This window comes from Leiobunum rupestre, chromosome 5 (genome assembly GCF_980474605.1).
Source record: "Leiobunum rupestre chromosome 5, qqLeiRupe1.1.hap1, whole genome shotgun sequence".
Classification (NCBI taxonomy): Eukaryota; Metazoa; Arthropoda; class Arachnida; order Opiliones; family Sclerosomatidae; genus Leiobunum; species Leiobunum rupestre.
In genome coordinates, this window is record NC_143388.1 from 23,340,997 (window position 1) to 23,357,917 (window position 16,921).

The following is a 16,921-nucleotide window of genomic DNA, read 5'->3' on the forward strand; positions in this document are numbered from 1 at the left end:
TCTAACACCAAGACTAACTGGTGAGTCGCACTTAACCTCTATCCAAGACATTTTACCAGAGCTACTTGAAGACCTACCGGCGTACCGCTAACAGTAAGACAAAGAATGTGATTACGCACCTCCTCATTTTAGCCTTCGGGATAGAGCTCATCTTGATGCCGAGTTTCCTCAAAGGTGGATAGGTCGAGGCGGAACTGTTGCTTGACCAGCCAGATCTCCTGATTTTAACCCATGTTATTTCTATCTTTGGGGCCGTATCAAGGACTTGGTATACAAGACTGAAGTTCGACACGTTGAAGACCTACGCGTAACTGACGCCTGCGACACAATCCGAAACACGCGATAAATCTTTCGTCATGTTCGAGTATCTTTCCAAAGACGCGTCGAAGCTTGCCTACACGCCAATGGGGGCCATTTCTAACAACTTTTGTAAATACAATGATCAATGTAATGTGTATGAGAAACCATAAAACAAAGAATTGAATTTTTATCTGTTTCTTTTTAATTTAAATAACCTCGTCATTATTTTAAATCGTGACGATAGCATACTTCTAGATGCGAACGCTTAATAAGCTTTTGCTAGTAGAAATTTTTATTCACTTATCTCATAAGACATTTTTACTCCTTGTTACTCAAAGAACACTAATTCCTACCCATACCCAACTTTTAATTCTTGGGACATCTTGAAAAATTGGTACACAAGACGGAAGTCCGCAACATTGACAACCTACGACAGCATGGGTGGATATCATGGTGGGCTACTTACTAATCTCTATAGTTTGTGTTTTCACGGTCGGGTGTCACCCCCAAATCACGCCCAAACGGGTGCCACCCGGGGCGGGCCGCCCCCCCCCCCCCCCCTAGCGACGCCACTGCGACAGCGTATTATTGATCGCTGTGAAACTATTCGCAGTTCGGTCTGTACAGTCTTGAGAGTAACTCTCGACCATCAGACCACCGCTACATTAGCCAGAGTAGACTTGAGAATCATAGTATAGAGCCAATCATGGACACTGTATCTCTAACCGGACGGGAAAAGCTGTAGCTTCCACCATACAAAATCACCTGCCGCCGCCACTGTCTCTCTGTAAAGGGGGGGAGGTTCAAGAATTTTGAAAGTTTCGGGCTATCAAGGCCATATAATTCGTCACGTGGTCGACAAAACGTTCCGTTTGAAATGGGGGTTTACATTCTTCCGAATGACCTTGACGGCCCTGTGAATCGAGTACGGCCGACTATTTCAGCTAATACGAAGTAGGACGCAAACGGACAGTGAGGGGGTACCTCTTTTAGGCTGCTTTTCCCGTCCGGTTAGAGATACAGTGTCCATGAGCCAATGGTCAACTCTTGGGATAAGACCTCACGCTTTGCCTACAGTGCTCCTAAGCCTCCAAAATAACATTTTAGTCTTTTTTCCACTTTATTCAAGATGAGGCTTCCCCGTAAGTTTACTATCTAAAGTCACTCCGAGGTATTTAGCTAGACCCAAAAATATAATATCATTAAACAAGTTTTTTACGAGTAAAAGGGACATGTACATGTAGTCTTGTTCGGATTAACCGTGAACTTGACTTCTTTGCTTCAGCATTCCAATTATGTTTTCATAACTTAAAATAAGTTTTGAAATTGTTATAAAAATCCTTTTTGAGTAAAATTTATTACTATTTATTAGCTTTAACAAAGTTGAAAAACGAAAACATTTAACGATTATGAAATAAATTTTAAAATAAAGTTACATTTTAAAATGTAAAATAAAATTCTTTATCTTTTCACCTTTTATTAAATTAAATGTTCAAAAAATTCCGTTGCTATGACGACGGGGAAAAAATGTGACGAAGAACAACATACTAATAGTGATTTTTGCTCTAAACCTGATGGTTCTCGAGATAATTTTAGTATGGCATTGAAGATTTGGTTCAAGGTCATACATTTTTCCGAATTTTAAAATCTCCCACCATAATGAGATAGTCTATCAAATTTCGATAATGTAGCACGACTTGTTTTGGAGTTATTAGCGCTTTCATGCAATTTTCCCTTTTACGACCTTTGTGATTTAGGTAAAATGTTTCTCAACTTCTTATTGGTCAAATCCGATCGGGTCCACGGTATTTCGACCTAAAACGTGACGGGGGAAACTTTTATAATTGGAACCAACTTTCTAATATTTACGGTTCTCGAGATGGTTTTTGGATGACCTCGAAGACATAATAATAATAATAATAATAATAATAATTAATTTATTGATGCAAAGAATTTAGATACAAAATTAAGGTTAGGAAAATAATACATCGCCCCTATACGCCACATAAGCCCATTGGCTTGTGCGTGGCAGGGGTCTATCATTAATTCATAAAATTTCCTTTGAGGGAGATCTTACTAAATATAAATTTTGGAAGAGAGCAAATATTATTTTGAATAATAAAAAAAGAATATATATATATATATAACATGGATAGGCTTTACATTACATAAACGATAAAAAGTTATAGTTCAAGGTCATCAAAATTTTCAAAGTAGGCTGCCCCCCAAGGTTCGTAGAGAATAATACCAGAGAGTGTAAAGATTATGAGAGGCGTCTCTCTTTCAAAAAAGCGTACCAACTTTTTTTTTCCCAAAAATGTCCACTACTACCGTAAGAGCGATGGCGCCACCAGTGGCGCCGTTCTCACAGCGCGTGCGTTTCGATGTTAGGTTTAAAAGAGACGCAAAAACTTTCCAGATTTTTAATGCTAGTTTTACAAGGTTTTTAAATAATTTAGTAGGTCTGGGGTATATTCTTTTGTTTTAAATTGTAAAATATCGAAAACAAGAAATCCTTGTTTATCTTTTTTAAAGTTTCCAAAGGAAAAAGACTGGTAAATTCGCATTTTCATTAGATAGGCTTATTGACAAATTAACTTAATATAAAGTTTAGTTCTATTTTGTGGCTGAAAAATGTAAATAATGATGGGCTTACAAATAAAACTATGGGATATTTACACGTTAACCATATAATTTGCGCGAATCATTTCATTGATGCCAGTTTCATGAATATTAGAACTAAAAATAGGCTCACACCATCCGCTGTGCCAACAATTTTCAGTCTTAATGACTCTACACCATTGGAAATTTCAGAAAATGGTAATTTCAATTCAAGCCTTGCTACTCCTCTGGGAAGATCTAAAGATAATTTTGGTTTTAAGTTTTTATTAAAGGACAGGATTAGCCAAGATTTTGTAGATAATTTTCTTGGATAAGACAGAAAGGAGGCAACCGTGAGTCCGTGATCATCCCAATCCACAACAATTTCGAGCTGCATACAGGGCGGCCTCTGTGAATAACCTCTTGAAACCACCGGATTCTAATTTTGAAAATCTTGTAGTCTCGCAAAGCCAGGGGCAATGTTCCGATGAAGACTTAGAATTTTGTAATTCTATTGGAAGTCCAAACCTGCTAAAACAAAATGTTCTTAGTTACATTTCAGGATATCTAATTCACCGCTGCTACTCAAACCTTCAATGCTCTTCTTGCATAAGTCAACTCAAAAAAGACAATCCAATTGTTGACCCAACAAATCTGCTCTTTTACTTTAAAGCTTTCAAAACAGCAAAGAATTCTTCTATCAGCTGCTCAGCAGCCTCATCGTACCAACTGGTAGTTTCTTCAAATTTGTAACGGAGACAAATGAAGTATTTGACACCAGTTTTAAGCTTTTATCGCACATGACAAATATTAAAGGACGTTTGGAGAGATTCATCATTCAAAGAATTGACAAGAAATATTTTAAAGCTAATGAAGATTCTCCATGTGCAACTGCATACCAAAACATGATATCTTTTTTCATAGAATTCTGCATACATAGTTCCCTTAAGAAACAAGATCTCAACCATGAATACATGAAAACCCAGAAAAGATTAGATAGGAAACTGTTAAAAATACAACATTAATCTCATTTTACCAACTTCAATGTTTCCTCGTATTTTTTAATTTATAACGCTCTGTTCTCGTTAAGCCTCGGCCATTTCATAAAATTTCCAATGAATTTCCTTGGTTAATCAAACAAATAATTCTTTAAGTATCAAAATATTATAAATAGTCCGCTTTCTTGTACTTACGTTTCTTTATTTTTCATGAAATTGAATTTTATTAATTTTAAATTAGCATAATTCAACTATGTTTAACAGCCATGACTGATGAAAAACTTTCCGGATGTTTACAAAATTTTAAAATTTTCCAGTAGCGACATCGTGTGTCGGATAGTATCGTAACCTCTCCTATGGGCGCGCGCTCTCAAAATCTTGTACGAAATTTTAACGTTACGGGAATAGGAAGAGACGCCTCTCATAATCTTTACACTCTCTGATAATACACTATTGGGCTGCCCCCTACACACTACTCTATGCGACCTAAAAATTTCAAATTCGTACCTAAAACGGTTTTGGAGATATTCGCCCTGGTCCATATTTTAGTGGTCATCCTGTAATATCAAAAGTGGATATAAAACAGAAAGTCTGGGAGGACCCGGTAGCCCTGTTCCATCAAAAATGAGGATCCCCCAAAGCATGCCCCTAGTTTGTGCCTACCCCCTTTGGCGGAGCATTACAAATGGCGCTTTACTCGCATGTACCTGCGTAAATCGGCTGATATATTATAGTTCTTCTTCAGTTCCTTATCCACCTGATTATATAGTCTTTGGGCTGGATTTGGTGCGTCTGCTCTTTGTGAAAATTCACATGTTTGGCAAGGCTTAGGTAGATAATTGATAAAAACATTTTTGTTTTGTTTGAATGGGGTGTGCGGCTTAAAGTGTTTAACGAATTTAAAAACAATGGAACTTTAAAAGAACTACTAGAAGATATGTGTTCTCAACACGAGTTGTTACATTCGCATTACTCTGAAGAAAGAGGAGGATAGTGGCTTTCTGTACACATGGAATAATTGGGTATACAATTTAGTACTTAATGAAGAAGGAATTGACCCAGTTATAATTTATGACCCAATATATGCAAATGAACTCTCCAATGTAGTACATTGGATAGCTTGGCAAAAAACCTCAATAAAATCCCTGTAATTTTGAGGGGAATTAACAACGGAGGTTTATTTATTGCACATGATTCCCTACAGTTACAAAAATGGTTATCGGATCAGTTTCACCTCTCATCTGGTAGAAATAATCCAGGGAAAACAATTAAAGAAACTACTTCAGTTGTGAAATATGATTAAAATTTAAAGAAACATTTTAAACTATAATTCGATAAGTCCCAGCGGTGATTGAGAAAAGTTTCAATATAAAATATTATACACGACAGGCTACATGGGACATTATCAACTGAAGTTAGTAATTTAATCGGGGTGCAGTTATCCACTTTTTATTTCTTCAACAGTGTAAAATCTTCATCACAATTTGTCTCCTTAGCAGCTTCATTTGGCTCACATTTAAGTTTATTAGTTGTAAAACAATTAATTTCATCCCCCTTTTCTTGAGATACAATTGAACCCAAAATCTCAGTTTGCGATTCTGCATTATTACCTTGGTTATTACTATCATTGATTAAATAACCTTATAAGGTTATTTAATCCATGTTGATGTTACTATACTAAAATTTGTCTGTACATCCCTATCTACTGGAATTTTAGTTAAGCCTTGGTTTAAATCTTCATTGGTTTGTATAGTACCAATTGAATACAAATCTTTTATAAGTAAATTACACTGACTTAATTTACTTTTCGGCTTTAAAGCTAACTCTTCTGGTGTATATTTCTTACGAGCTTGAGCCACGCTGAACTTAACAGAGGCAAAATTTTTGAAAAAGGAATAAATTAACCAACGTGACAACGTCTTCGGGAATTTTAAAAAGGAATGCTTCTTGGTTTTACCGCTAGGTTAGCTAGCATCGCCCATCTGAACTATTTCCTCTGACCGTGACGTCATGAGACATAGGCCAAACGTAACAGAGTCGTTCCTGATTGGCTCAATCATTGTATAGGGGAAACAGCTCCTCATTTTTGAAGGAAACCACTGAGAAAGCTAACGAACCCTTTTCCTCCCAGACTTTCTGTTTTATATCCACTTTTGATATTACAGGATGACCACTAAAATATGGACCAGGGCGAATATCTCCAAAACCGTTTTAGGTACGAATTTGAAATTTTTAGGTCGCATAGAGTAGTGTGTAGGGGGCAGCCCAATAGTGTATTATCAGAGAGTGTAAAGATTATGAGAGGCGTCTCTTCCTATTCCCGTAACGTTAAAATTTCGTACAAGATTTTGAGAGCGCGCGCCCATAGGAGAGGTTACGATACTATCCGACACACGATGTCGCTACTGGAAAATTTTAAAATTTTGTAAACATCCGGAAAGTTTTTCATCAGTCATGGCTGTTAAACATAGTTGAATTATGCTAATTTAAAATTAATAAAATTCAATTTCATGAAAAATAAAGAAACGTAAGTACAAGAAAGCGGACTATTTATAATATTTTGATACTTAAAGAATTATTTGTTTGATTAACCAAGGAAATTCATTGGAAATTTTATGAAATGGCCGAGGCTTAACGAGAACAGAGCGTTATAAATTAAAAAATACGAGGAAACATTGAAGTTGGTAAAATGAGATTAATGTTGTATTTTTAACAGTTTCCTATCTAATCTTTTCTGGGTTTTCATGTATTCATGGTTGAGATCTTGTTTCTTAAGGGAACTATGTATGCAGAATTCTATGAAAAAAGATATCATGTTTTGGTATGCAGTTGCACATGGAGAATCTTCATTAGCTTTAAAATATTTCTTGTCAATTCTTTGAATGATGAATCTCTCCAAACGTCCTTTAATATTTGTCATGTGCGATAAAAGCTTAAAACTGGTGTCAAATACTTCATTTGTCTCCGTTACAAATTTGAAGAAACTACCAGTTGGTACGATGAGGCTGCTGAGCAGCTGATAGAAGAATTCTTTGCTGTTTTGAAAGCTTTAAAGTAAAAGAGCAGATTTGTTGGGTCAACAATTGGATTGTCTTTTTTGAGTTGACTTATGCAAGAAGAGCATTGAAGGTTTGAGTAGCAGCGGTGAATTAGATATCCTGAAATGTAACTAAGAACATTTTGTTTTAGCAGGTTTGGACTTCCAATAGAATTACAAAATTCTAAGTCTTCATCGGAACATTGCCCCTGGCTTTGCGAGACTACAAGATTTTCAAAATTAGAATCCGGTGGTTTCAAGAGGTTATTCACAGAGGCCGCCCTGTATGCAGCTCGAAATTGTTGTGGATTGGGATGATCACGGACTCACGGTTGCCTCCTTTCTGTCTTATCCAAGAAAATTATCTACAAAATCTTGGCTAATCCTGTCCTTTAATAAAAACTTAAAACCAAAATTATCTTTAGATCTTCCCAGAGGAGTAGCAAGGCTTGAATTGAAATTACCATTTTCTGAAATTTCCAATGGTGTAGAGTCATTAAGACTGAAAATTGTTGGCACAGCGGATGGTGTGAGCCTATTTTTAGTTCTAATATTCATGAAACTGGCATCAATGAAATGATTCGCGCAAATTATATGGTTAACGTGTAAATATCCCGTAGTTTTATTTGTAAGCCCATCATTATTTACATTTTTCAGCCACAAAATAGAACTAAACTTTATATTAAGTTAATTTGTCAATAAGCCTATCTAATGAAAATGCGAATTTACCAGTCTTTTTCCTTTGGAAACTTTAAAAAAGATAAACAAGGATTTCTTGTTTTCGATATTTTACAATTTAAAACAAAAGAATATACCCCAGACCTACTAAATTATTTAAAAACCTTGTAAAACTAGCATTAAAAATCTGGAAAGTTTTTGCGTCTCTTTTAAACCTAACATCGAAACGCACGCGCTGTGAGAACGGCGCCACTGGTGGCGCCATCGCTCTTACGGTAGTAGTGGACATTTTTGGGAAAAAAAAAGTTGGTACGCTTTTTTGAAAGAGAGACGCCTCTCATAATCTTTACACTCTCTGGTATTATTCTCTACGAACCTTGGGGGGCAGCCTACTTTGAAAATTTTGATGACCTTGAACTATAACTTTTTATCGTTTATGTAATGTAAAGCCTATCCATGTTATATATATATATATATTCTTTTTTTATTATTCAAAATAATATTTGCTCTCTTCCAAAATTTATATTTAGTAAGATCTCCCTCAAAGGAAATTTTATGAATTAATGATAGACCCCTGCCACGCACAAGCCAATGGGCTTATGTGGCGTATAGGGGCGATGTATTATTTTCCTAACCTTAATTTTGTATCTAAATTCTTTGCATCAATAAATTAATTATTATTATTATTATTATTATTATTATGTCTTCGAGGTCATCCAAAAACCATCTCGAGAACCGTAAATATTAGAAAGTTGGTTCCAATTATAAAAGTTTCCCCCGTCACGTTTTAGGTCGAAATACCGTGGACCCGATCGGATTTGACCAATAAGAAGTTGAGAAACATTTTACCTAAATCACAAAGGTCGTAAAAGGGAAAATTGCATGAAAGCGCTAATAACTCCAAAACAAGTCGTGCTACATTATCGAAATTTGATAGACTATCTCATTATGGTGGGAGATTTTAAAATTCGGAAAAATGTATGACCTTGAACCAAATCTTCAATGCCATACTAAAATTATCTCGAGAACCATCAGGTTTAGAGCAAAAATCACTATTAGTATGTTGTTCTTCGTCACATTTTTTCCCCGTCGTCATAGCAACGGAATTTTTTGAACATTTAATTTAATAAAAGGTGAAAAGATAAAGAATTTTATTTTACATTTTAAAATGTAACTTTATTTTAAAATTTATTTCATAATCGTTAAATGTTTTCGTTTTTCAACTTTGTTAAAGCTAATAAATAGTAATAAATTTTACTCAAAAAGGATTTTTATAACAATTTCAAAACTTATTTTAAGTTATGAAAACATAATTGGAATGCTGAAGCAAAGAAGTCAAGTTCACGGTTAATCCGAACAAGACTACATGTACATGTCCCTTTTACTCGTAAAAAACTTGTTTAATGATATTATATTTTTGGGTCTAGCTAAATACCTCGGAGTGACTTTAGATAGTAAACTTACGGGGAAGCCTCATCTTGAATAAAGTGGAAAAAAGACTAAAATGTTATTTTGGAGGCTTAGGAGCACTGTAGGCAAAGCGTGAGGTCTTATCCCAAGAGTTGACCATTGGCTCATGGACACTGTATCTCTAACCGGACGGGAAAAGCAGCCTAAAAGAGGTACCCCCTCACTGTCCGTTTGCGTCCTACTTCGTATTAGCTGAAATAGTCGGCCGTACTCGATTCACAGGGCCGTCAAGGTCATTCGGAAGAATGTAAACCCCCATTTCAAACGGAACGTTTTGTCGACCACGTGACGAATTATATGGCCTTGATAGCCCGAAACTTTCAAAATTCTTGAACCTCCCCCCCTTTACAGAGAGACAGTGGCGGCGGCAGGTGATTTTGTATGGTGGAAGCTACAGTGTCCATGATTGGCTCTATACTATGATTCTCAAGTCTACTCTGGCTAATGTAGCGGTGGTCTGATGGTCGAGAGTTACTCTCAAGACTGTACAGACCGAACTGCGAATAGTTTCACAGCGATCAATAATACGCTGTCGCAGTGGCGTCGCTAGGGGGGGGGGGCGGCCCGCCCCGGGTGGCACCCGTTTGGGCGTGATTTGGGGGTGACACCCGACCGTGAAAACACAAACTATAGAGATTAGTAAGTAGCCCACCATGATATCCACCCATGCTGTCGTAGGTTGTCAATGTTGCGGACTTCCGTCTTGTGTACCAATTTTTCAAGATGTCCCAAGAATTAAAAGTTGGGTATGGGTAGGAATTAGTGTTCTTTGAGTAACAAGGAGTAAAAATGTCTTATGAGATAAGTGAATAAAAATTTCTACTAGCAAAAGCTTATTAAGCGTTCGCATCTAGAAGTATGCTATCGTCACGATTTAAAATAATGACGAGGTTATTTAAATTAAAAAGAAACAGATAAAAATTCAATTCTTTGTTTTATGGTTTCTCATACACATTACATTGATCATTGTATTTACAAAAGTTGTTAGAAATGGCCCCCATTGGCGTGTAGGCAAGCTTCGACGCGTCTTTGGAAAGATACTCGAACATGACGAAAGATTTATCGCGTGTTTCGGATTGTGTCGCAGGCGTCAGTTACGCGTAGGTCTTCAACGTGTCGAACTTCAGTCTTGTATACCAAGTCCTTGATACGGCCCCAAAGATAGAAATAACATGGGTTAAAATCAGGAGATCTGGCTGGTCAAGCAACAGTTCCGCCTCGACCTATCCACCTTTGAGGAAACTCGGCATCAAGATGAGCTCTATCCCGAAGGCTAAAATGAGGAGGTGCGTAATCACATTCTTTGTCTTACTGTTAGCGGTACGCCGGTAGGTCTTCAAGTAGCTCTGGTAAAATGTCTTGGATAGAGGTTAAGTGCGACTCACCAGTTAGTCTTGGTGTTAGAAATTAAATGGTTGCTAAATATTCCACACCAGACGTTGAGACTAAACAGTCAGCCATGAATGACTTTAGGAAGCGTAGGCATTTTGTCGGCTGCCGACTATGACCATTTACCGACCAATTTTGTGCTGATAGACTGTGACTACTATCCAAGTTAATAGGCGACCACCAACCATTAAGATTGGACGTATATCCACCCACAACAGCCTCTACAAAAAGATGAAGCGTTCGAATATTTAAAATAATTTGAAGGGAAGCGCTGGGAGCAGTTCTCATAGCACCAGTAATGGCGATACATATAAATATTTTTAATACTGCCCTTATCGGGTTTAATAGAATGGATAACCTGATTAATTAATGCGCCCTTGGCCAGCGAATCCACTCTCTCGTTACCTAAAATGCCCCAGTAAGGCACCCCTCCCCCTTTTCCCCATGCAATAATATCCACTTTTGGTAATATCCATATTTTGGTTAACGTTGAAGGTCTAATTTGAAATTAAGCCAAAATTCACATTTAAAAGAGTTCTAAGCCTTTGTATTTGTTATAGCAGACGAACTTTCGAAGATCGCACTTTAACGGAAAACCTTGAAAATAAATATTTTTGGACAGAGATGGCACTAGCGTCGGGCCACGTCACATTTCCCCCCTCATTTTCAAACAAAACCTTCCTTCGGGAAGAGGACTGGCGAGCTTGTTTATTTGTTTTAACCCCCTTATCAGCTAAACTAATTATAGACTTGGCACCACCATACTGGCAGGCCCGTGCAGGGGAGGGGATGAACCAGGGAATTCTTAGCGCCCCCCAATGAATACTTGACCCAAACTAAATTGATTGCTCAACTACCAAAAGATAGGATCTAAAATATTGCACCAAATCCTGATCATAGCTGAACGGGCTCGTCTCACACTAAGAGCCCGAGCTCGATTTGGGACTGAGCCCAGGCTTTATTATGAGAATGATACGAGTCCGAGAAGAGACTAAAACGTTGTGATCATTTAATTTGAGCCCGAGATGAGACCTTTATAATATAGCGTATTTTTGTGTGCTCGAGATGAGACCGTTAAAATGAAGTAAACTGATGCGAGCCTGAGCTGAGTCCAATATAATATATTTGTAACGAGCCCGATATGAGACCATTTCATTTTTAGTAGATGGGACAATACAGTCAGAGAGTGTAAAGATTATGAGAGGCGTCTCTTTCAAAAAAGCGTACTAACTTTTTTTTCCCAATAATGTCCACTACTACCGTAAGAGCGATGGCGCCACCAGTGGCGCCGTTCTCACAGCGCGTGCGTTTCGATGTTAGGTTTAAAAGAGACGCAAAAACTTTCCAGATTTTTAATGCTAGTTTTACAAGGTTTTTAAATAATTTAGTATGTCTGGGGTATATTGTTCCGTTTTAAATTGTAAAATATCGAAAACAAGAAATCCTTGTTTATATTTTTTTAAGTTTCCAAAGGAAAAAGACTGGTAAATTCGCATTTTCATTAGATAGGCTTATTGGCATATTAACTTAATATAAATTTTAGTTCTATTTTGTGGCTGAAAAATGTAAATAATGATGGGCTTACAAATAAAACTACGGAATATTTACACGTTAACCATAGAATTTGCGCGAATCATTTCATTGATGCCAGTTTCATGAATATTAGAACTAAAAATAGGCTCACACCATCCGCTGTGCCAACAATTTTCAGTTTTAAGGACTCTTCACCATTGGAAATTTCAGAAAATGGTAATTTCAATTCAAGCCTTGCTACTCCTCTGGGAAGATCTAAAGGATAATTTTGGTTTTAAGTTTTTATTAACGGACAGGATTAGCCAAGCTTTTGTAGATAATTTTCTTGGATCTATAAGACAGAAAGGACGCAACCGTGATCATCCGAATCCACAACAATTTCGAGCTGCATACCGGGCTACCTCTGTGAATAATCTCTTGAAACCACCGGATTCTAATTGCATTGATGATTTTAAACATTGACACTTTTAAAACTGCAGCTCCAGAACCGGATGAAGATTTCTCCAATTTTGAAAATCTTGTAGTCTCGCAAAGCCAGGGGCAATGTTCCGATGAAGACTTAGAATTTTGTAATTCTATTGAAAGTCCAAACCTGCTAAAACAAAATGTTCTTAGTTACATTTCAGGATATCTAATTCACCGCTGCTACTCAAACCTTCAATGCTCTTCTTGCATAAGTCAACTCAAAAAAGACAATCCAATTGTTGACCCAACAAATCTGCTCTTTTACTTTAAAGCTTTCAAAACAGCAAAGAATTCTTCTTTCGGCAGCCTCATCGTACCAACTGATAGTTTCTTCAAATTTGTAATGGAGAAAAATGAAGTATTTGACACCAGTTTTAAGCTTTTATCGCACATGACAAATATTAAAGGACGTTTGGAGAGATTCATCATTCAAAGAATTGACAAGAAATGTTTTAAAGCTAATGAAGATTCTCCATGTGCAACTGCATACCAAAACATGATATCTTTTTTCATAGAAATCTGCATACATAGTTCGCTTAAAAAACAAGATATCAACCATGAATACATGAAAACCCAGAAAAGATAGATAGGAAACTGTTAAAAATACAACATTAATCTCATTTTACCAACTTCAATGTTTCCTCGTATTATTTTAATTTATACCGCTCTGTTCTCGTTAAAGGGGAACGGTCAAGGTTTAACCAGTTAGATAGCCCTATAGCCCATTAAAAACTAAAATTTATGGCGAAAACCGCGTCAAAAAAATATTGAGTGGTTAATTTTTAATAAAATAAAGAAATTTCGGGAAATCGAAAAGCGCGCGTCCGCCGCGACACCTGGTGAAAAGTCGGTGAGACAGAAAAACAACGTAAAAGCGCGCGCTGCTGAAGACGCAAAAAATTTTTTGCACGCGACGCGCGTTCCAGTTATAAGAGACCTAAGCCTAAATTGCGCGATTTTAAAAGTTAGGTTAGTTCGCAAATCGCTCATGCGGGGTTAGGGGCGCTGGCGGCAGCCCCTAAGATGGCGGCGAAAATTCAAACCCAAACACCTGGCGTTATTTTTCGTTTCAACCTTTTGGGACAAAAGATATTTTTTCAAGACAAAAAAGGGTACGTGTTAGTATATTGAACGTCTTGTTAATCTTTTGATACGGAAATAAGGCCATATTTGGAAAAGCTTGGCCGTTCCCCTTTAAGCCTCGGCCATTTCATAAAATTTCCAATGAATTTCCTTGGTTAATCAAACAAATTAATAAAAATATTATAAATAGTCCGCTTTCTTGTACTTACGTTTCTTTATTTTTCATGGAATTGAATTTTATTAATTTTAAATTAAAATTAGCATAATTCAACTATGTTTAACAGTCATGACTGATGAAAAATACTTTCCGGATGTTTACAAAATTAAAAAAAAATCCAGTAGCGACATCGTGTGTCGGATAGTATCGTAACCTCTCCTATGGGCGCGCGCTCTCAAAATCTTGTACGAAATTTTAACGTTACGGGAATAGGAAGAGACGCCTCTCATAATCTTTACACTCTCTGATACAGTCCACTAACCGCTATGCGATTAATCAGGGGTGAGACACGTGTAAAGGCCACGCCAATGGGGGGATACTTGGGGACAGGGGTGGGACACCCGTGGCGGAAGTATTCCGACCACCCGTTGGGGGATCGGTGGTCGTCCTCTAACAGCCATCCACAAACTCTGCCTCCCAGACGCTTGGGATTACAGGAGTACGCCACTACTCCCGGCTTAAGAGACGGTTATGTGTCCGTTTTTGCACGATTATATTTCCCTTGGCCACTGGGGAGCGCTGCGGCGCAGAGCAACACGTGCCGTAACCGTAACCTTTTCTTTCTCACCAACACGACCAACTTTGATTACGTGCTGTTTGCGTTATAGCTTAAGCGCGAACAGCGCGTGATCACAGTTGGCCGTGTCACCCTTGAAGAGAGCTGCTCTGGCCTACTGGGTTAATACGGAATTGGCAATTTCGGAGAACGTGATTTAACTAGTCGTTTTCTGATTGGTCTAAAGTAAACTACCTTCTAGAATTTTCGAAGATTGTTGTAGTGAAGAGAGTACTAGACCTGGTCGCCCGGCTGTTTCGTTTGACTTTTGTATCGCGGGCCACGTGTTCAGGGTTGCCAGATGTACGATCCGGATCATATTTGTACGATAATTGAACCCGGATTGTACTTTGGATCTTATTTTTTTGTAAGATTGTATTTTTACCGTACGAGGACCAGCCTTCGGGTCGTATTATCTTACCGCGGGTTCAATTATCGTACAAATACGATCTGGATCGTACATCGGGTAACTCTGCAACAATCCATCAAATAATGCTAAATACGCGACGGCCTTCAATTGATTAAACACTGAACCAGTCAATCCATTGAGTTGGGAATATTAATCTAGAGATCCAATCAAATCTGCTCCCCGCGAAACAAGTTTTTGAAAAATACGAATGTGTCGTCTCCTCTAAAATGACGAGAAAACGTTATCATAAGACCCGTGGCGCCATCCATCATTTTAAAAATATATATATATTTTTGCCGGAAAACGCGTCTTATTTGAACGAACCATTGAGAGATAGACGGCGCCACGGGTAGAATGATAAAGTTTTCTTGTCATTTGGGAGCAGATGGCAGTATTCTTATTTTTTAAAAACTTGTTTCGCGAAATACTGAAATCCGACGTTCTGTTTAAACCTCTAGATTAATGTTCCCAACTCAATGAGTCAATCAAATGTGTTTCGACGGATATCGCAGGGCCTTAGTATTTTGGGGCTACACCAGGATAAACGAAAAAAGAAAAGTTATAGGACGATACTTTAGCAATGGTAAAACGTCCATAGGACTGAAGTTCATCAAAAGTAAATAGGGGAGAAAGTCTGGCACTTGGGTCCAACCGCACGACGTCTTATTTGAGGGGTAATATTTTTGGGCTTCGGAAATGACTTCCCCCTCGCCTTTTTACAGGGACAAAAAGGTATCGGTTGTACTCCGCCACGATGAAAAATAGTTCTCTATAAAATACGTGAGTATTAAACTTTTACTTTCGATAATTTGGTTAATTTAGTTCCTAAATAAAGTAGATATAAGATAGAAACTAAAATGCGACAATTTAAAAATAATAACACGGCTTTTGAAAAGAAATAAACCGTAACTAGAATAACGCTCACTTAAATCGTGGAGAGCGTGGCGCCATCTAAGAGCAGAGATCGGGACTAATTGGTAAATCTACGATGTTAAGGCCTAACAATTTGCAAGTTTAACTGAAATAATAGCTATAGCTACGAGCTTTTTTGTTTATTTTACAATTGATATAGTAATTATTAATTAAAATCAACCGTTATTGAAGGAAATAATGGTCAGCATTTGACAGAGAGACTATTTGAAATCGCGAGGCGGTGACATGGTTGCCAGGGAATAAAATTCAAAATTTTTATCTTGAGCGCGGACCGGAATACCACAAATGCACTACTTCACGCGTAATGTGCTATCCTTATTGGTTAGAAATATCACGTGATCACTAGCTCTTTGAAAAGGGTGTCAAGCATGGTGGAAGCATGGGCCAAGTAATGATAAATCCAGGACATGACTTTTCTCCAAAACGGGTACAGCCGCGCTAACACGCGACTACTATCGCCACCTATCGGAATAATGTTTCTATTGCGGAAATACGTCATTTTAGGAACATATTTTAAAAACCACGTGACTGGAGAAAGTGGAGATAGTAATATTTTCAAATGTAAACCTTTGTTCCTTTTAAAAACATGAAAATTATCTGAATATAAGGCAAGTAATTTAAATAGATCTAATATTATAAAATAATTGTATTATTCTAAAAATAAATTAAAAGTTTTATAAACTAAAATTAAAATCAACGACGGATACTTCATGGTTAAAACATTTTTATTTTTAAAAATAAAAATGTTTTAACCATGAAGTATCCGTCGTTGATTTTAATTTTAGTTTATACATCGAGACCATGGTCATAAAATTTAATTTATACGATTAAAAGTTTTATAACCTATTTTCAGAATTTAGCAGAATGTTTCGTCAAAACACTTTCGACACTTTAGGAATTTCTCCTCCCTCTCTCATTGTTTTATCTGGTACTAGATTTATCATTACTTGGCCCATGGTGGAAGGTAAAATCTGAAGACAGTGATAGACTTTCTCCCCCTATTTACTTTTGAGTTCATGTTTACCATTTCATCCGGTTCCTAAAACGCCAAATATTTCCGAGCCGGCTCGCAACGGCAATGAACCTGGCAGTATTGTTGCGATGTGTACTAAAAGTAGCAACGGTTCCTAATTTTCATTGCTCAAAAATTCCCTCAGACTGAAGCCAGTCGTTTTTTAAGAAAGTCAAACTGACGGAATGACCTTCGTATTATTGTACTATAATCTCGCCTAACCTAATTCTATCTTAAGGC

The 16,921-nt window shown here is 37.2% G+C and overlaps 3 long non-coding RNA genes across 3 annotated transcripts; 1 reads left to right on the plus strand and 2 right to left on the minus strand.

The window, feature by feature from the left end:
- Window positions 1–3,001: 3,001 nt before the first annotated feature.
- Window positions 3,002–4,182, minus strand: LOC149943847 (uncharacterized). Its single transcript, XR_016480968.1, has 3 exons — window positions 4,095–4,182; window positions 3,493–4,025; window positions 3,002–3,429 (listed from the first exon to the last, which is right to left on the minus strand). It is a non-coding gene; the product is annotated as an uncharacterized LOC149943847 (long non-coding RNA).
- A 2,156-nt stretch (window positions 4,183–6,338) lies between these two features.
- On the plus strand, window positions 6,339–7,519 carry LOC149943848 (uncharacterized). Its single transcript, XR_016480972.1, has 3 exons — window positions 6,339–6,426; window positions 6,496–7,028; window positions 7,092–7,519. It is a non-coding gene; the product is annotated as an uncharacterized LOC149943848 (long non-coding RNA).
- A 4,689-nt stretch (window positions 7,520–12,208) lies between these two features.
- LOC149943849 (uncharacterized) lies at window positions 12,209–12,807 on the minus strand. The gene is made up of 3 exons (XR_016480989.1): window positions 12,662–12,807; window positions 12,400–12,598; window positions 12,209–12,337 (listed from the first exon to the last, which is right to left on the minus strand). It is a non-coding gene; the product is annotated as an uncharacterized LOC149943849 (long non-coding RNA).
- Window positions 12,808–16,921: the final 4,114 nt, after the last annotated feature.